The 21558-nt window shown below is 42.0% G+C and overlaps 1 protein-coding gene across 6 annotated transcripts in view; it reads left to right on the top strand.

Moving 5' to 3' along the window:
• FGF13 (fibroblast growth factor 13) overlaps positions 1-21558 on the top strand; it is a 514314-nt gene that overhangs the window by 333628 nt on the left and 159128 nt on the right. The window lies entirely within an intron of this gene.

The raw sequence follows: 21558 nt of genomic DNA, 5'->3' as shown, positions 1-21558 counted from the left end.
CACCATTGCAAGGGTCACACTTTTCTGGACAAAAGTTTGGCTGCCACCAGGGAACCAAGTATAGTGTGGAGCTTTGGACACAATTGTTGGGAAACATAGAATTCAATTTTTGCCAGACTGCCTCTGGAAAATATCATCTTCATGAGCCAAGAGTGAGCCTACCCAATTATATTATCAATTGCCAATCACTGTGCTTTACATACATGATTTTATTTCATTCCCATTTTGCAGATGAGAAAACTGGGGCTTAGGTGACTTGCCTGAGGTCACATGGCTTGTAAGTAGCAAAACAGAGATTCACACTTGGGCTGTCATAGTCCAGAGGTCAAGTTCTTAACCATAGCAGTCCATTTTGAAAGGGTTTGCCTGCTTATCATGGGAGCTTGGAAAGGTAAAGGACAAGTTACTTTTCCCTTTGAAGGAAAGACAAGAGGAATCACTGAATTATATTTATTGAGCTGTACCCACTATGTGCGAAGTGCCATGCTAAAGCTTTACATGCATTATCTTTTGTAATCCTACCAACAATATTATGTTTGATCTTACTGTTTGCCCCTAATTTCAAGATAAGAAGATGGACACTTGGAGCATGAATTTGAATTTACTTGCTAAAAGTCAACTAGCTGGTCACCTGTGGAGCTGGGATTTGAACCCACTTCTAACTCCAAAGACCATGGTCTTCAACTAGTATGTATACATTGTCCCTGTGAGCAACTCCTAAGACTAGCAAAACAGTTATTTTGACCACCACGTTTATCATTTATAATCAAGGTGCTGCAGTAATGGGGAGGAGAAAAGAAGGTGAGTGAAATGATAGTGCAACCTTGCCGTGGTCTCTTCCAGTGGGCCAAGAGTCATCCTTTTTAAAGGAATGCTTTGCTCAACCCCCTGGGCTAGTGGTCCTGTCTACATTAGAAATGGATAGGGAGCTACCTGTGTGGTGGGGGGAATGCCCAAAGGAGAAAACGTCTGAGCACAAATACCATTCTTAAGCACAAATCAAGTAGGGCGTATAATTCCCTTGCAGCCAGATGTGATAGTCTGCTCACTGAAGCAGAAAAGCAGCATTCCTTTGCCTTAGGGGTTATGAAGCTACAGGATAAGTGAAGGAAAGCATGTGAGTTAGAGGCTTTTCAACACAGCAAATCCTAACCACTCCTGATTCCTTCTCTTTAACGGCTAAATGTCATTATTATGGGCTCTTTGAATATGCTTACACAGAATTTAGGTAGAATTCCATGAAACTTGACCTGTGTTAATGTCCAACATCTGTGACACAGCTCCATTGTTAAGACATAGTTTTTATTCCTAAGAATAAGAATAAGGTTAGTTTTTACAAAAACTGTCATAATTGGTCACGTTCTAATTTTTTAGGTTATTTATACTGCGGGACATAGTAAAAGAAGAGTTTCACCTAGTGATTCTTTACACTGCAAAGTGAGTAGGGAAAGTGCATCCAGGATATGCACTGAAGTCATCGAGTCATGTGTCCTTTCAGCTCCTCTCTGATCTCCTACAGATTTTCTAAGCTTCTGTCACATGGATCAAGTTTCTGCCCCATCTGAAGCCTACTATAGTACCTAGGATTCTCTGGAGGGACAGAAAATAGGAGATATGTACGTATGTGTATAGAAATAATTGGCAGGGGTAGAGAACACAGGAGAACATCTATCTAGAGAGAGAAATTGATTGATTATAGGAATTGGCTCATCCAGTGGAGGCCTAGAAGTCCCATAATCAGCCATCTGCAAGCTGGAGAACCAAGGGAGCTCGTGGTCTAATTCAGTCTAATCCAAAGGCCTAAGAAACAGGGGAGCCAATTGTAGAAGTCCCAGTTTGAGTCAAAAAGCCCCAAAATGGGAGGGTCAGTGGTGTCCTGTTCAGAGCCAGAAGCTTGGAGAACCAGGAGGACCAATGTATGAGCTCAGGTGAAGATGGATGTCCCAGCCCACGCCCAGGCAAATTCTCCCTTCCTCTACCTTTTTGCTTTACTCAGGCCCTCAGTGGACTGGAGGCACTGGGGGAAGCAATGTACTTTACTTAGTCTATTGATTCAGATGTTAACCTCCTCTGGAAACACCCTCTTAGACACACCAGAAATAATGTTTTATCAGTCATCTGAGAATCCCTCAGCCCAGTCAAGTTGACACACACAATTAACTATCACACCTGCCTAGTAGCAGGACTCCCATTGTTGCAGAAGAAAGTCCAGGTGACCTCCCTCAGTATCCTTCTTCTGCCCCTTCACACTTACCAGAATTTTCAGTGACCGTCCATTCCAGTCCCCATCTCACAGGAAATATTTCTTTCCACTCAGAGTTAATCCTCCTTTCTGGACATGATGCAGATCACATTTTTTCTGCCTCTTTGATGACCTCGTTCTCGATCAGTTGTTCTCTCTTCCTTACAATTCTAGCTTTTTCCTTCCCACTGGCTATGCTGTCTTTTGGAATATAAATATGGCAAAGGAGCCCTGGAGACAGGACACCTTTCGGTGCTAATTAGCAGGGGTAGAGAATCCAGGAAAATGAGTTATAGGCTCATTCCTGTGCTTCCTCTATCCTGTGTACAAATATAATTTACTGGTGAAATGTTCTGATCTCTTAAATGGGTATAATGATATGGACATGATATAATTATTTTGAGGATCAAATGCATATCAAGGAAACAATGCATAACACTGAACAACGTCTATCACCAAACATAGAAACTAGAACCTAATAAGTGCTCAAAAATGATGACACTGGTGGCCATGGTATTATTCATTGTACTTACAGTAGTATAGGAATAATTATATTGGGGAATTTAATTGAAGTATCTTCAAGGTACCCTTTACTTTTCCATGTCCAAGTTGGATTCCATAATTCCCTGTCTAATCCTTTGTCCCAGTGTTTAATACATTGTAACTATGTCCAAAGTCTCCTGGTTTCATTTCTTCTCAAGTACTCTTATCCAGGCATACTGGACCACTTGTCTTTCCCTAGTCATGCTGTGGACTTTCATGCCTCTTGACTCTCTTCATGAGATTTCCCCTGCTTTGCCTGCCTTTCCTCCTTCTGCACAAAACCCAGAATGGTGCACCTTGATCCGTGATGCTTCCCTCATGCAAACACTACTCTGGGTACCGTTGGTGATCCCACAGCCTTCATATATACTATCCCACATTGTATGTTCATTGTTGACTTGCTTTTCCATCTGTTACACTTGGAACTCCTGGAAGACTAGGGTGAGTTAAGCTTGGTATCTCCAGTGCCTGTAAGTAGAGGCATTGGAGTAAGTAATGCCTCTACAATCAGTAAGATTGTGGCAGTGGGCAACTACCATGACATCATGATGCTGCCCACCTGTTGAAGAACTGTGTGTCCACTTTAACCACATTTTTTAAAATCACATTATTGGAGATTCTTCTTTTTTACTCTTAAAGCTGCTGAATAGCAGTGTTTCTTTCTTAGACATTCTAAAGATGGGAAATTAAGACAATATTTAGTTTCCTCCTTCCTCTTCCAATTGATACTAAGAAATCAAACCTTTTGGCTTCTTGATTTTAAGGGAGAGGTAGCCTCTTAAAAATAATTGATTCCAATAAACAGAATGCCTTCTCAGCCACTCTTTTTTCATCTCTCTCTGGGGGCATGAATGATTTTAGTGATCTCTCATCAGTTTGAACAACTCTGCCATCTTCCTGTTCAATGTGTGAGGCCACTTAGCAAACTTGGAGGCAGTAATTATCATCAACTTACTCTTTCATCCAAGATGCAAAGCACGATTTCAGCATTTAACAGAGTTACAGACAAGAAGGGAATCCAATTGGCTCAGCCTCAATCTCATTGGCAGAGTTAGGGGCTATGATGCTGATAAGCAAGAAATTGATTGAGGAGAGAGGAAGCATGCAGGGCTCCCTTAGCCAAGAAACTGAATTGTTGCTTACTTTTAATTTACATCTTGGTCATTGGCTACAGAAATCCCAGATACCTTACTTTGCTTTTCCTTCAAGGAGACCAGACCCTTTCATCCAAAAGTGGGTTTTCTACTTAGTTCTTCACTTGTTTAGGTCACTTTATCCAAGTGTCCTCTTTTATTTTTGCTTGACTCATGTAAATACTGTCCATACCTCTGTTTTGAGCATAGTGGTTAAGATCTCTAGTTTAGCCTCTGACCAGATATTTGACCTTGAGATAGTATTTAACCCCTTTGGAGCCTTAGTTTCCACATATATAAAATGACGTAATATTAATACCTATATATTGGGAGCATTGTGAATATTCAATGGAAGAAGACAGAAGGAAAGCTGACTTTTATTGTGAATTGATTTTACTTTGTCCTTCCACCCTATCCCCTGCCACGGGACCTACGTAGAACAAGATCAGTTGTCTTCAGATATGTGAGAACATTTACTATGTCCTGAAGAATCTCAATGAACAGCTTCATCTTGTGATCATTAGCCCCAGGTGGTTACTCTTTCTTTTAAGAATCTGAATGCCAGGATTCAATCAGGATCAAGTAGAATGAAAGATAATGTACCTTGTTATGAGTTGTCTGAAAATTCTCATAGATAAATAAAATTACCCAATCCTGAACAATCGAGAGACTGTCTTGCCAAAGGGTTTCAGCCCCGGGCAAGTTCGCTATGGATTCAATGTGACCAAAGAAATTGACAGCAAAACATTATTTGGGGCGAAAGGGTTTATATACCCGGCTTGTTCTCCCAGCGGTAGGTCGAGCACTAGCATCTCTGCCTCCACCCAGAGCACTGGGCTGAGCTCTCTATATAGTGTAATAATAACTTTATTTCCTAAAGCTGTGGAAGCGGTAGCCTAGCAACAGGCCAGTTACATCATCAGGTGGTTTAAGTTCAGTGAGGATCCTGGCCATAGGAACCCCAACTTGCCCACAGAGATCAAGGCCTGCCTTCAAAACAGCCATCTGAACATTTTAAGAAAGTCACTTTTATTTCAGGGCCTACTTTGATTTCATATTGCAGAAGAAAAGTTATCTCAGCAAAAATATATTTTCTGTTAGAAGGCTAAAAAATCAATTTTTAAAAATTTCTTTGGGGTACCAAATCTCTGAATATTTCTATCCTCTTTTTTTCACATTCCCACATTCTCAAATCAACTATACTTGCTTTTAAAAGGTTTCTCAACATTATTGACATTTGTTGTAGGAGTTTGTCCTTTCCATTGTCAGATGTTTAGCAGCATCCCTGCTCTCCTACCCTTGACATACAAGCAGCATATAACCAAAAATGTCTCTAGAATGCCAAGCGTGCCCTGGGACAGAGGCAAGCAAAAACACTTCCCATTGAGAACCACTGATTTAAAACTGTTCCTTCTGTAGCCTCACTGCCAGAACATTGAAAGAATTCTCTATTTTAGAAAGGAAAAAAGAAGGAAATGATGGGCAAGGCAGGTTTTCACCAAAGAATGATGTGAGTCACTCCCGCTCAATTTCCAGATATTTCTGTAGTGTTTATCTAGTGTAAGAAATTGTGTGGTTTTACTTTTATCCCTATTCATTGATTTCCCATTTTATTAGTTTCTTCATCATTCTGGACACAGGTTATGTTTGTGTTTTAATTTCTACAGTAGATTCACAAATTACACACCTGGGCTGAAGAATGAATTTGAAAGGCAAATATTCCCCCATTTGCCCTCTATAGCCATTCTCTACTTTTTGGGGACCTATTCTGGCCGTAGGGTGTGGGGACAGTGAATCATCCAGAAGCTCTTGCCCTCTGGCTTCATGGTGGCTCGGTTAGAGTAGGCCAGTGGGGAGCACTGGCAAGCGACAGAGGACAGGAGGAGAGAAAGGTTGGGATTCCTCTATTGTTGGTCACAGTGTCTTTGAGGTGGCCCTTCTTCCAAGGCTGCAGCTCTCTGTCACTTCCAATAATAACTCCCCACATGTCCCTTCGGGTTCAGGTGGGGTAGCAACTTTCTACTCTTCCTCTTCCCTTGGAGCATCATCATCCATACGGGTCCTGTGAATCATGCCCATGCTTCTTTCTGTAAATGGCCCGTTTATTCCACATTCTTTACTTACTCTCATGGATGTACCATCTGTGTCCTTCCAGGGATGCGCCTATGAGATAGCCCTTCTCTCAGTGAACCCAGGTAGCTTTTGGTAACTTGCTTCCATTAGGGTATTAACTGCTACTCAAGTGTCTTGTAAATTTCCCATCCCACTAGTAAGTCCAGGGAAGTTGTTGACAAACCTTAGCATTACTATGTGTAATAAAGATAAGGGATTGTTTTCACTCCTTTAATATGAAGACTATGATGGTTACCCTTGTCCTCATTTCTGTGGGTAGATAGAAAGGAGGCTTTGTGTTACCAAGCACAGAAATCTTGGGCAGAGCACGATGCTGTGTGCCTCTCATATATGAGAACCTGTACTAGGTGCTGGGTGGAGGGGTGCAGAGTATGTGAAATTTTGTCCTCCTTCCCAGATAGAAGAAACTCCTCTAGGCATATAGACTATTTTGAGTAAAAGATAATTTGAGGTTTTTATTTTTGAATGCATTGAAATCACCTTTGTTTTATATCTTCCTCATATCATTCGATCTGATCACCGTAGATCCTCCCTACTTTGTTCCATGTAGTCACCAAATCATAGAAATCCTCCCTCTACAGCGGCATTCTTCAACAGCAATACAATGTGAGCCACATGACTAATATTTTATATTTTCTAGAAGCCACATTAAAATAAATAGCAACTTAATTTTCTTTTAGGTGAACTTAAATTTAATCATGTATTTATTTAATCCAGTATTTTCAAAATATTACCATTTCCACATTTAAGCAATATAAAAAATGTTAGTGAAATAGTGGACTTTTTAAATACTAAGTCCTTAAAGTTTGTGCATTTTACACTTACAACACATCGCAGTGCAGATATCAAATATTCACTGGAAACATTTAGTCTATATTTTGATTTCATCAAATTCACTTTTGAAAAACTAGATTCATATTACTCAAGTTGTTCGAAGCATACTTGAATATTTACAATAACTGAATTGAATATTGGTTTTATATTTAAAATTAAATTAATGACATTTTTAAGCAAATTAAATATTCAATTCCTTAGTTGCACTACCGCATTTCAAGTACTAGTGGTTGACATATTGGACCACTCAGATCTAAATTACCTCCAGAATACATTTCCTCTTCTGAACTCACTAATAAAGCCTTAGATGAAAGCTTTCCTATTGGCTGTCTAGATTATTACCGCCTTCTCCTATCCAGCCTTGTCTTTCCTCTTATCCTACCTCACCTAAGCCCATCATCCTCACTGGTTCCTAAAGGATTGGGGGATAACATATATCTGATCACATCATTTCACTGCTTAAGAATTCTTCAGTGCCCACTGTTGACTGCAGGATAAAGCCTAGTTTCCCTGACCTGGTCTCTGTCCACCTCCCTGGCCTCTTTTTCTGCCTGTCCTCCTGTGCGTCAGACACACCAGATTATTCCCCATTCTCTAAGAGCATCGTGCACAAACAACTCTCCAAGAATTCACTTGCACTAAGCTCTCTCAAATCCTACCCTTCATTCATGGCCCAGATTAAATGACATTTCTTGTAAGAAGCCTTCCACTAGTCCTTCTGCCAGGCAACATTAACATCCCCATCCATATCTCAAATAAAACACTTTTCCCATTATATCTTATATGTATTACATATAATTATTACATATTATAGAAGTATTACATTTATTTATTTATTTATATAATATTATGTATTTTCAGATTTGAGTTGATCTGGTTCATGAAATAGTCTGGGAGCTCAGAACAGGGGTCAGCAAACTATAGACCACAAGCCAAATTGTATGTTTTAACAAGTCTAACTGGAACACAGCGATGCTCATTCATTCACATATTGTCTATTGCTGTGTTTTTGCTCCAGTGGCAGAGTTGAATAGTGGCAAAAGAAACCAAGTGACCCAGATTTCTTATCTAGCCTTTTACAGAATAAGTTTGCTTACCTCTGTCCTAGAGGATGAGGGTTCTGTCCTGTCCTGTCCATCTTCAGTGCCTAGCACAGCACTGGGCCTATGGCAGCATCTCAGTACATGTTTGTGGAATTGAACAACAGATGAATGAAATAGGATTAATGAGTCAAATCAAAGTTGATGTTTTTGTCTGTAATTGATGAGATTTTTGAGAACAGAAAATCCTTTTTGCTACCTCTTTAGAATTCTTTACCTCACTGCCACTTTTATTTAAACTGTTTGCTTAAATAAAATAGTTTTTCTTTCACTGCCTTCATTTTTTGATACTATGTACCACCTACCATTTGTACTTTAATTTCTATTCAATTTCACTTGTTTCCCAAAGACACAAATTGATTAAACCCTGAGAAGTTGAGTTCCTCCAAAACACACATGTGGCAGAAGCTGTGATTTCAAGTGTCAGCTTGATCTTTGGCCTAATTGGTTACTTTGAATAAGACACTTGACCTATTTTATTTTCTGATTCTTTAGTGCAAATTACAATATCCCACCTTCAGGTTATTGCTTGAAGTGTGTGTGAATACAGTATGCAGTTTTGTAATGAGTATTACTTGCATAACATAGATTACCTAAAATAAAAGAAGCTACTTTTCCTCCACAGAGAATGGAGAAATAAGCAGTATAGCCATTAATTTTAAATAATTGCTTAGAGTCAGCCTCCATTATTAAAAGTTTCCTGTTTGGGGGAAGAAATTGTTGGCCATCAATAATGCCATTATAAATTGGGTGCTAACACCAAAAGATCTCGTCCATCACTTCTAATATGGCAAACTAGAAATTTTTAAACTAGAATTCTGAAAGCAAACCTTGGAGATGACTTCTACACTTGAGCCACACATTTATAAATGAAGAACTTGGAGGACAAGAGGCTAGAGATCATGTAGAAAGGTCTGGAGGCTTTAGGAATGAGGCCAACAGAAGGAGGGGCTGTCACTGGGAAGTTCCATTTTTAGGAGGACTTTCCATTTGGTGGAGGCTAGAGGCATTCAGTTGTATAGTTTAAGTTTCTAGCTTGATTTTTTACTCAGAATTTCTTAGGTTAATGACAGATTCTGCTTATTAGTAGTGGAACACTACTATATACCATTTACATACCTTGTTTGTGCAACTTATCTCTTGTCCTCACAATAACCTTGTGAGCTAGGTATTACCAGGTTCAATTTACAGATAAGAAAATTGGACTTCCAAAAGAGTAAATGCCCTGCACCCAGGTCACATAACAAGTAAGTAACAGATCTGGGAATTGAACCTAAGTCTCAGGAGCCCATGGTCTTAATCATATAGAAGCTGTAATATTTTCTGAGATGAAACAAATTAGGCTTTTTTTTGGGGGGGGGTGCCATAATACACTTTGAAATATTCTACTTTTTCCAGTTGAAGGATTGAATCCTAGAACTAGAAGGGACCAGAGAAATCACCTAATTTAACCCAAAGACTTTGAACAACTTGCCCACGTTACCTCAGCTAAGTTATATAACTCTCGTCTGCTGATTCCTTGTCCAGGGTCCCTATGTCTACTATTCCCAGGGCTATACTACACCCCAGTTCACATTTCTGGTTGGATGTAAACAAGTGTACACCCATTTTATTTTCAGATTCATTGTAAGACAATTATTTCTGCTAAAAGAGGAAAGGAAACAGTACTCCAGAAGTAAACCAGTAATGATTTCTTTTTTACCAAATCTATAGAGAATGGAGCCAGGGGTACCAGCACACACCACATTATCTATTTATGAGCTGCTGCTGCTGACAGTCTGGGTTACTGGGAGCAACTCTAGATCTCTCGGAGCCTTAATTTCTTATCTTCAAAATAAAGAACCAGAACTAGGTAAAGTCTAAGGTCCTTCCTGGCTCATAGTTTACAATTTTAGGAGTGTGATTAGGAAGGACCAATTAAAGGAGACAGATTTCGACTCAATATAAAAAGGTTTTACAAATGAGCAGGGACTCCCTAAAATGAATTAGGGTACGTACCTTAAGGGATGGGGAATTTCTGTATAGATTTTGTGGGGATGTTGTAGAAGTTATTCAGACATATTTCAACGATTGGATTACAATTATGATTAAGGTTATTTCTGTACTTTACACTTTGTGAGAAATGAGATATGTCAAAATTTCCAGGCATAACCACACCATCAGATCCTGTGTTGAACTATGTACTCATTCTACAACTGCTTGCTGAGAACCTCTGAGGATCCCAGGTACTATGCTAGAACCTGGGGGCATCAAGATATAGGACATGGCCTCTGTCTTGAATGTCACAGACCAATGGTCAGCAAATGATGGCTTCAGACCATATCCCACCCATCATCTCTTCTTGTAAATAAAATTTTAATGGGACATAGCCACATCCATTCTTTTCATATTGTCTTTGGTTACTTTTGCAGTACCATAGCAGAAGTGAGTAGTTGTAACAGAGACCATATGGCTCATAAAGCCTAAAATATTTTCTATGTGATTCCTTTTAGCAAAAGTTTGCCAACCCTTGTTGTAGAGAAACATGAACATCTTTAACTCCAATCCAGTGTCCTCAGTACAAAACTGGAGGAGGTGCAAAGGCAGCACGTATAATTACTTGTTGACGAGGCATCAGAAATTTTTCAGAGGAGTTAAACCATGTAATTATGCTGTCTTTAAGTGGGAAGAGACCTGAGCAGTTATCACTGTCCTAATTTCTCATCCCTTCCACTACATGTTGCCTCTACAGCATCCTTGATACACTGACATTTCTTTAAGGAAAGCATACATGCTCCCTGCTGAGAAGTGGCAACATTGTACAAAATTTTGCCTGCCAATTTGTGCAGAAGTGTGAGAGGGTGTGTGGATCTTTTCCCTAAGATCACACAGGACCTCCTAGAGGACTTGCCACACCATACGATGTTGCAAGATAACTGTGGTGATGGATTGACTGACTTCTAGATTTTATTGTCAGTCTGGAGAGGACCACTACAGTGTGATTAATGATTGCTTACATATTCTGTTCACTTTACATTCAAAGCCTTGATTCTGTAATGATTTTGAAAAGGTGATGTGAGATGGATACTGTGACAATAGGAAATTCTTGTGATACACCCATGAGGGTCTCCTTAGGGGAAAAAATATTTGTTTTTTGTTTTAATTTTGACATGTTTCAGATGTCCAGAAAAATGAAAACGACAGTACTCTGTAGTACCCCACTGTTCCCTATATTTTTGCAATTTCAGTGCTGTAAGATAAATAACCTTATGCTTATGTGTTTTCTTATTGTCAGAGATATCTGTTCAGGGTAAAACCTGATAGTGGGATTGCTGAGTCAGAAGGTAAGTACATAGATAATTTAGTTACATGGTGTTCCCTTTGGAAGGATTGTACCAGTTTGCACTTCCACTGGTAATATTTGAGAGTGCCCGTTTCTCCACAACCTCATTTACAGAGTGTGTTGTACTTTTTAATTTTTGCCAATGTAATAGGTAAGAAATGAGTTCTTAATGTAGTTTTAACTTGCATATCCTTTATTATGAGTGAGGATGATTTTTTCCATGAGCTTAAATGCCACTTTAATATCTGCTTATTGTGAGTTAACCATGTTTTTTGGTCATTTTTTTATATCTGGGATTTAGTTTAAGAATCATTTATATACTAGAGATATTAGCCGTTTATCTATCATACATGTGTAGATATTTCTCCGGGTTTGTCAGTTATCTTTCCATTTTGTGTATTGTATTATTGACATGCATTGATGTGCATTGGGTTTTTGAAATTATTATTACTGTTGTGAAATTTAACAACTATTTGTTTTATTGCATCTGGATTTGGAGTTCTAGTTAGAAGATCTCTTTTGACACCCAGCATAAAGAGGAATTCACCCATATTTTCTTCTGTGCCTATATGGTTTCACTATGCATTAGATCCCTGATCCGTTTGAAATTTACTCTTATGTATGGTGTGGGGTGTGGCTTCAGTTTATCTTTTTCCAAATGGCTAACCTTTGTGCCAGTACCATCTATCAAAGAAGTCTGTTTTTGCTCCTAAATCAAGATATGATCTTTATTAAATACTGAAGTCCCATATTTACTTGAGTCTACTTCTGAAAGCTTTCTATTCTTTTTCACTGGTCTCTATTGATGTGCTAGTATCACACCTATTCCATTACAGAGGCTGCGTAGTATGTTTTATTGTCTAGTAGGGCCAGTACCTGCTCATAGTTTTTCATTTTCATGTTTCTGTGGCTGTGGTTAATGTTTCCACATGAGGCTTAGTGACACCTTGTCCAACTCTATAAAAAAAAAGCTTTTTGATAGTTTTATTAGGATTATATTAAATTTATAAATTAAGTTTATAAATTAAACAAATTAAGTGACACCTTCTTACAGTTGACTTGTCCTGTCAAAGAACAGGGAATGATTTGCCATTTCCTCAAGACTCTTTATGTCTCTTATTGATACTGGGGTTCTTGTTTACAGAGTTGAAAAATGAACTTCACAAATGCTCAAGGTTGTCAAGCAAGAAAGAGGCTTTTTATTGATACAGAGAAGTAAAGATACAGAACTCCCAGGCATGTACTGGGAGGGGCAAGCTTGCCGTTTATGGGCTCAGGTCTAGGGGTTTTATGCCTGCTGCATCCACGAGCCCAGCTATATTTTAGCCAGTCATACTAAGGGTCATTTCTATTTTTAACTAGTATGCCTTGGTCAAGCTACTGAGCTACATGACTTATAGTCAGTAAAATGGTTCTTTATCACGGGGGTTTGGTACCTTATACATTGTTGCATTGTTTCAGCTGCAAGTCTCCTGTTTCTCACATTCCTAAGGTCCTTAGTAAGCATCTCCTTTGTCCTTTCCAGGGCCCTTATCTTGCTCTAACTGGACAGGGCCTGCCCCCTGTCCTTTCCCTGTCTCACTCCCACCTCTACAGATGGAGACTCTAACTGCTGTTAGGGTATCGGGCGACGACCGCTCTAACTGCTTCAAGCTGAGAGGGGGCGAAGTGAAAGGATGCAGTCAGGTCTCCTTCAGTGGTTGAGCAAGAGGGCCCCGGAAAATGGACATTGCCATTCCGGGTTCTGTCTCCATCACCATTTGTAACTACGGATTCTAGGCAAGATAGAATGAATCGTGTTATTAGATTCAGTATGCAGGGACCTTCAGGAATTCTAGATAACAGGGTATAAGGATTAGGTAGTGCTAGGTGCAGGGGTACAACTGCCTCATTAAGGCTACAACTCCCATCTTTTTTTTGCACTTCTAAGATGGGGGTATTACAGGGACTGTTGCAGGGTGTCAGGAGACCTTGGGCCTGTAGGTTGTCAGTGGCTGCCCTCAGGCCCTCAGGAGCTTCTGGTTTCAAAGGATACTGTCTTCTCTGAGGAAAGTGTTCAGGGTCTTGGAGGCAGATCTGCAATGATTGGGCTGACTGAGCCCTGCCAGTTTTTCTCTGGTCCCCCAGACCTCAGGATTCATGTCTACATCCACTAGAGCGAGCCACCACTCATCTTTCTCCATGTTCATATGTATAGAGGCCTGTGCCTTAGAGACAACATCATGGCCTGAGGGAGGTGTCGGGCTTTCTGGGGCTACTGGGAAGGCATGTGAAAATAGCACAGAGTCCCATTCACAAGTTAAAAGCTGAGCAAAATATTTTGTCCTTGGCTTCCCAGATACGCCTGGTAGCTGACTGGGAGGAGGGAGGACCGGGCTTGTGGAGGAGGACTGGATAGGCGGCTCCTGTACGGAGCAGGAAATCAATGGCATGGCCCCCTGCAGAGAGAACCAGCCGGGGCTCCTGTGGGGTTACGATGGTGACGGGAGCCAGCATGGGGAGCCCCGGGCCCCTTCAGTCCTGGCTTCGCCATTGTGGATCTGACCTCAGCAGCCTACACCTCTGAGGGCAGCCTCACTGCCAGCGGTTTCCCGAGCACAGGGCTGTGGCGGTTTTGGGTGTCCAAGCCAAGGGCATTCTCGCTTCAAATGCCCCTCCCTGCCACAGAGAAAGCAGGCCCTGGGCCTGGTCCCCTGCGCTGGCTTCCCTTTCTCGAACGTGGAGCCCCAAAGCTAACTCCCTGCAGGACCAGCATGAATGCCTCCTCCTGTCCCTTGTCCCTCTTATCCCACTCCCTCTTCTCCTCTTCGTCTCTATTAAAGAAAACTGATGTGGCGACTCTCAGGAGGCTTTCCGGATTTTGTTCTGGGCCAAAAGCCAATTTTTGTAACTTCCTCCTGATATCTGGGGCCGACTGAGTGGTGAATTTGTCTTTAAGAACAATTTGGCCCTCCAGGGACTCTGGGGACAGATAGGTGTGTTTCACCAATGCCTCCCTAAGTCACTCCAGGAAGGCCGAGGGGCTCTCCTTCTCCTCCTGTGTCACTGCTGATAGCCTAGAGTGGTTCAGAGTTTTTACTCGTGCCCTTTTTAGCCCTTCCAGAAAGCAGGCTATAAAGTGGTTTGGGTGCTAGTTATCGGTATCGCCTGTGTCTTGGCCCCACTCTGGTTCAGTGAGTGGTACTGCCTGACAGCCAGTGGGGACCCTGGAGGCTTGCCACTTGAAGTTATGGTGTACCATTCATCTCCAAACTCTAGGGCTCCCCTGATCACTTCCTCTTTCTCCCCTCCAGAAAGGGTTTGGTTTAATATAAGTATGACATCCTTCCAGGTTAGTTCAAAGGTCATGATAAGTCCTTGGAAGGCTTCTGTGTATTTGTCTGGGTTGTCTGAAAACCTACCTAGGTCCTGTTTTATTTGCCTCAGGTCTTGGAGGGAGAAAGGGACACAAACTTGAACCGGTCCCCATTCTCTGTTGACTACTTTTTGTAGGGGCAGTAAGGATGGGTGTAATTGTTTCTTAGGGAGACTGGCAGGGCGATCGGCCTAGTTGTGCCTCCCCGCGGCCTGGCTGTCAGGGGTCTCCTGGCAGTGAGTGCACCTGGACAGAGGGGAGCAAGGTGGGGCCTATGGGGAAGGGCTGCTACTAGGAGTAGAGTCAGGAGTTCATCCACATTCTTTGCATACTCTTTTATCTTCTCCAAGGGCAAAGAAAGCCTGCACATATGGGACCTCGGAGCATTTCTCCGCCCTACAGCAAAACTAATCTAGCTGCAAGATCTTATGGTATTGTATACTTCCCTCAGCTGGCCAGGCCTCTCTGTCGGGGAGTTTGTATCGAGGCCAGGCTTGTATGCAGAAGAAGATTAGGCGCTTCTTTTTCAGAGTCTGGGGACCAAACACTACTAATTCCACAATATACAATGTCAGCAAGGTGCCTGATTTTAGCATTGATGAGGTTGTTCCCATATGGAAGAGACAGCATGAACAGGTGTCCAGCACCTGTTCTCTACTTGCCTTATTGTGGCGTCTCCCTCTCGCAGCTGGGAGACAAGGTAAACAGCGACACTTCACCCCCTTGGGCCTACTGGACTCTAGTTGCTACTTTACTAGTATGGCTATATCCTTACTCATCCCTGCTTCCCACTAGGTAGGGGTGTGGGACATCGGTTTTAGTGGGCTTATACTGGTGTCTCTGTTCCTCAATGATTGGGAGTTTTGACACAGACTAGATGCTGCTGTTCACGTGCTTCTGCATGGAACACAGAGGCACGAAGTTGGTGGTAGATTTCCTCAGTGCAGCGTTCAAATATTTGTCTTACACACAATTCCACCAGGGACTGGGGGTTCCTATCCGGCCGGACTCTGACCTTTACTAGGCCAAAGGCCTCCCTAGCCCTGGGGAAACGTCCCAAACATTGAAGGGGATTGACCACTTCAAGTCCTACTGAAGTCCGATCTAGGAGGACAAGGTGCACAGCCTGGGTGAGATCTTGGGTCCATGTAAGGGGCAGGAAGGCGGGGTCTACCCCTTGGGCTTCCTCTGCACTGCAGTGGAGAAAGTGGCGGAGCCCGTAGAGAACTACCTCCAAAGAGGAGACAGTAGAGCCTGGCCAGGGCCACAAGTTAAAGTGGGAGTAAGGGTGCCAGAGACACATGTGAGGGTGGGGGCCAGAGCCAATGACTCGAAGAAGCAGTCTCTGCCACTGCTGGGGGATTATTCTACTAGTTGCCCTCTGTAGAAAGTCTGGCCTTCGGGCTAAGACATCGGGGGTGATCTGTGACTCATCCATAGGCAGCAGCCTAGCAGGAGGTTTGCTCAGTGCTGACAGTTCAACTGGCTGGAGCTGAGATCTAAGGACCACTGTCTACTAGTCCCATCTGCCCTCAGAGTCCACAGATTAGGATAGGAAAGTAGGGAGTCGGCTCAGCTACTCCTCGATGTTCCTGCCCGTGGGTGGGGGATCAAGGGGCAGCAGATGCTGGGAGACCTATCACCCGAGTCTTAAGGCTGGTGGCCTATGCTAACCATGTTTAAGTGGCCATTGGGTGCCCAGAAAACACCTCCAAGATAACGTGAAAGTACAAGCAAAGGTGAGAGTGAGTGTTTGCAGCCAACCTTGGAGTGGTGAGCATTGGGTTCCGTGAAGTTGATAGTTGAGTCAAAACATACAAAGGGAGAGTAGAGGAAGTACCGAGTCACCTCCCAACAAGGGCCAAAGTGGTCTGAGGCGAGCTGAAAGTACAGAGAAGACTACTCTGTAGAATACCTGTTAGGGCAGCTGGGTCTGAGTTCAGACAACCAGACCCTTGAGAGGCTGCTGAAGTGTAGCCTCAGCCTGGACTCTTGCAATGGTCCACCCGCATCCGTCAGTCCCTTGCATCCAGGGAGAGCCTCTGAAAGAGAATCCTGGCCCCCACTCAGTTGACTTTCCCGGTTCCCAAGGGAGACGGGGGATCCACTGAGGGAGACACTGGGGAACCTGTTGCTCGAGATTGGAGATCCACTGCCCAGCTAATCTCAGTTAAATGGCTGAGAAGCACCCAATGTTGTGTGCCATAGATGGCATCCTGGTATAAGGAAAATGAAAGAAAAGGAGGAGTTTAGATGTTGATACTCACCTCTGAAGGTATCTTGGACGAGCCCCCAAAAGATGATACCGGGGTTCTTGTTTGTGGAGTCGAAGAATCAACTTCGCAGATGCTCAAGGCAGCCAAGCAAGAAAGAGGCTTTTTGTTGATAGAGAGAAGTAAAGATACAGAACTCCCAGGTGTATACTGGGAGCGGCAAGCCTCCTGTTTATGGGCTCAAGTCTAGGGGTTTTATGCCTGCTGCATCCACAAGCCCAGCTATATTTTAGCCAGTCATAGTAAGGGTCATTTCTATTTTTAACTACTATGCCCTGTCAGGCTGCATGAGCTACTGGGACTTTTAGTCAGCAAAACGGTTCTTTATCACCGAGGTTTCGTAGGAACCGTCTTATACATTGTTGCATTGTTTCAGCTGCAAATCTCCTATTTTTCACATTCCTAAGGTTCTTAGTAAGTATGTCCATTGTCCTCTCCAGGGCCCTTATCTTGCTCTAACTGGACAGGGGCTGCACCCTGTCCTTTCCCTGTTTCATTATGAGTGAAAAAATTTTAGAATATTAGGGTTTTCTTTAGACTATTAAAATTATTTGGAATATGAGAAATCTATTTAATGATCATGCCATTTACATACAACAAGTAGTAAAGGGAAGAACAAATATGTCCCAAGCCTTTTCTAATTGTATTCCAAGATGGAAATGTCCTAGTCCAGCATTTACTCATTCATTCATTTATTCGTTCTCATCAGTGACTTCACTGAGGCCGGAGAGTGGCTTACCAAAACCAAAGAGAATACTAAGAGATCACAGTCATGACTGATAATGAAGATTCAAAAATGTCTTGACAACCTAGAATGACCAGCCTAAACTCAACAAGCAGAAAAAATTCTGCACTGAGATTCAGAAGTAGAATTGCATAGGTTGAAATCAGGAGAAAACTACTTAAGCTACAATGCTTCTGATATCTGGATGAAATATCTAGATTGACTCAAGTTTAAGAGGAGATAATACCTTCTATTGTGCAGCTGCTAACATATTCACCCAAGCTTCATTAAAACTGATGTGGTGAGCAGATCAAGGCAAGCGGTGCGCTTCTTTGTTTGGGCCAAAGATGGAGAAGAATCATAAATTAAGAGAAACATGGACAAACTGGAAAGAATTTGGAGGAGCGTGCCCAGAGATGTCAAGGTGCCAAGAAAACATCTGCTATGAGGAATAGTTGAAAGAGCCAGAGAGATTGGAGGTGGAAAAAAGAAAACTAGGAGCCCTTACTTGTGTGTTAATAAATGGGTGTCAGGAGCTCAGCACTGTTCTAGCAACAGGAACAAAAGGTCAAAGGAAAGTGAAACAAGGGGACATTTATTGCTTTGACTCAGATTTCCTAGTAAAGTGTCAGTTGACCAAAGAGTTTGTGGGGAAGGAGGAAGAGGCGGAGAGGTAGGAGGGGAGAATGAGATCAGAAGAACGGACTGTAACGGAGCAACAGCAGAAGCGGAGAGCTCGGTTGGGAGGATGTTAGCACAGTATAGGCAAAGGATGGTGATGATTTGGTCCAGACTCTAAAGTGATAGTTGAGATGATGATAAGTGGTTCAATTTGGAATATATTTTATAGGTAGAAGTAAAGAGATTTACTAACGGATTGGATGTAGGAGATGAGGGAGAGACAAGAAGGAAAAATAAATTTTAGGTCTGGGTGTTCAGCAACTGGGTAGATGGATGCTGGTGCCAATTTACTGAGATAAGAAATACTGGGAAAAAATCAGGACTGTGTGGTGGTGGGACTGGAAATCTGTGGTCCTTTTATGATCATGTCCCTTTAGAGATGTCCTCTAAGTACTGAAGTAAAGGTATGCAGTATGCAGTTGGCTTTACAAATGTGGAAGTAAAGAGACAAGCCAATACTGAAGCTATTGATTGTTACAGCTCTCACCTACATGGTTGACTTTTAGAAGTTCAAGCTAGAGCTGAGCGGTTCATTATATTATATAGCGTATATCCTAAAGAAGCGTCCAGTCTGCTTTGGGAATCAGAAAACCACGTTACAACAGTTCAGGAAGCAAAAGTAAGCACCTAAAGAGAGATGTGGTAGAAATGGTAAGTTCAAATGAAGGCCTGAGATGATAGAGATCCTTGAAGACTGCAGTGGAAGGTTCCAGCAGGAGGTAGCATGTGTTCTTAGCCTTGAAGGCTCCTCTCTGGGAAGAAAGGAAGGGTGTGAGCATTCAGAGCTCTGCTGAAATATAGTATGGCCTTGTTCTTCGTGAGAGTGTGCTCTGATAGGGCTTGACTTGATGACTTTGACATTTCTTCAGAGTGCCCTGGGTGCTGTGCTCCATTGTGCTTTGGGGTGGAAATGCCCCAGTGTTGCTATAGTGTTTGCTCATGGTTAAGGGATGTGGACAGTGGAGGGCAACAGAGCACATGACTTTCAAAGAATCCCAAATGTCTGTACTCTGTGTGGCCTGTCTCTAGCACCAGAGATAATCCCCTCCTCCTGGTATTACACCCTCTACTTGAGCCCGGATGTGGAGTGGTTTCTTCAGAGTAGGATCAGCTCTGTCTCTCAGGAGGAGAAGCTGTGGAAGGAAATACACATGTGCAAGTGGGAGAGCACATGGGGAGAAAAGCACTTCCTACACTTGGAAGTGTTGACAGGGGCCACACCGATGCACTCTGAATCTAGACAGCAGGCTGTGTGTTTCTTCTAAGGCAGCTGCCACCAACAGGAACACGGGCTGTGCTATTCTAGGAAGCCACCATAACCAATTGTACCTCTTGCTCATTTTACCTTGTGATGCATTCTTTCAAGTCAATCCATGTTGTCCAGCTCCAAATGCATGTCCTCACATCCCCACCCTGAGATGGAAGTCAGCTTCCCTTCTCTACCCTTGCTGAAGGCATGTCCTAGAGGACTTATTTTAGACTGTGCCTTTGGAATCCCCCAGGGCTTCTGAGCTGCAGAGTGCTAGGAGAGACATGATGAAGTTAGGCATGATACGTTTGAAATTCACGGTTCTAAAAAGTGTAAATCATAGATTCAAACTCCTAATTTGACTGCATTCTTTTGTTAAATTGGGGTTTTATTTTTCTAAGTTGTTTTCTTACCACTGGGTCAACATAAGAACATGGTCATTTTAATAATCAGATAGGTCATGTAGCGAGAAAAATAAGAATTTTAAGGGGAGAAGAAAACTTTCAACAATAACAACAAAAATGACTGAAATAAGATGGACATGGAGAGGCATATATACAACATTTGCCTTTTAATTAAATAACCAAAAAAGTACTTCAGAGAACTGTTGATATTTAAGAGTTTTTTCATTAATCTATTTATTTATTCATTAACAGCCATTTATTGAATACCACTGTGTTCCAAGCACCATGCTCCATCCTGGATCCATGTAGATAGACAGTTTATAGACTGTTTTATTCAGGTAATCAGCCACCCCAGATTTTTAATAGTGCCCCAGCATTCCCCCTTTACCTCTACAACTAAAAATGGTTAGGTCCTCACATGTAAGAATTCAACTGGTCTTATATATTTTTGGATCATGAAATCTTAATTTGTTTTTCATTCTAGCCACTTAGGAGAGGGCTAATTATCTTGCAGGGCCTAACAGATTCCTCCATCCCCACTTTAGATTGTACATTCTTGGGTCCAATCAAATACTTCATTTAAAAAATACAACCTATCCAGTCAATGTAGTAAGAATCAAAGCCATTTTTATGTTTAGATTACTTCCTTAATGTATGTGTATGCATTTTTAGGCACGTACTTTATGACTTCATCTCAAATCACTTTAGTTATAATGTATCAAGTACCTGGAAATATAGCAAAGGATTTTTTTTTTGTATCATTAATCTACAATTATGTGAGCAACATTATGGTTACTAGACTCCACCCATCATCAAGTCCCCACCACATACCTGATTACAGTCACTGTCCAGCAGTGTAGTAAGATGCTGTAGAATCACTACTTGTCTTCTCTGTGTTGTACCACCCTCCCCATGCTACCCCCTACATTCTGTCTGCTAATCATAATGCCCCTTTTTCCCCCTTATCCCTCCCTTCCCACCCACCCTCCCCAGTCCCTTTGCCTTTGGTAACTGTTAGTCCATTGTTGGGTTCGTGAGTCTGCTGCTGATTTGTTCCTTCAGTTTTTTCTTTGTTCTTATACTCCACAGATGAGTGAAATCATTTGATACTTGTCTTTTTCACTGAGCATAATACCCTCTAGCTCCATCCATGTTGTTGCAAATGGTAGGATTTGTTTTCTTCTTATGGCTGAATAATAGTCCATTGTGTATATGTACCACATCTTCTTTATCCATTCATGTACTGATGGACACTTAGGTTGCTTCCATGTCTTGGCTATTGTAAATAGTGCTGTGATAAACAAAGAGGTGCGTATGTCTTTTTCAAACTGGGCTCCTGCATTCTGAGGGTAAATTCCTAGGAGTGGGACTCCTGGGTCAAATAGTATTTCTATTTTTAGTGTTTTGAGGAACCTCCATATTGCTTTCTACAACGGTTGAACTAATTTACATTCCCACCAGCAGTGTAGGAGGGTCCCTCTTTCTCCACATCCTCACCAACATTTGTTGCTTTTTGTCTTTTGGATGGTAGCCATCCTTACTGGTATGAGGTGATATGTCCTTGT

Source organism: Manis javanica, chromosome X (assembly GCF_040802235.1).
Source record: "Manis javanica isolate MJ-LG chromosome X, MJ_LKY, whole genome shotgun sequence".
Lineage (NCBI taxonomy): Eukaryota > Metazoa > Chordata > Mammalia > Pholidota > Manidae > Manis > Manis javanica.
This window is presented reverse-complemented; position numbering and strand designations above follow the sequence as displayed.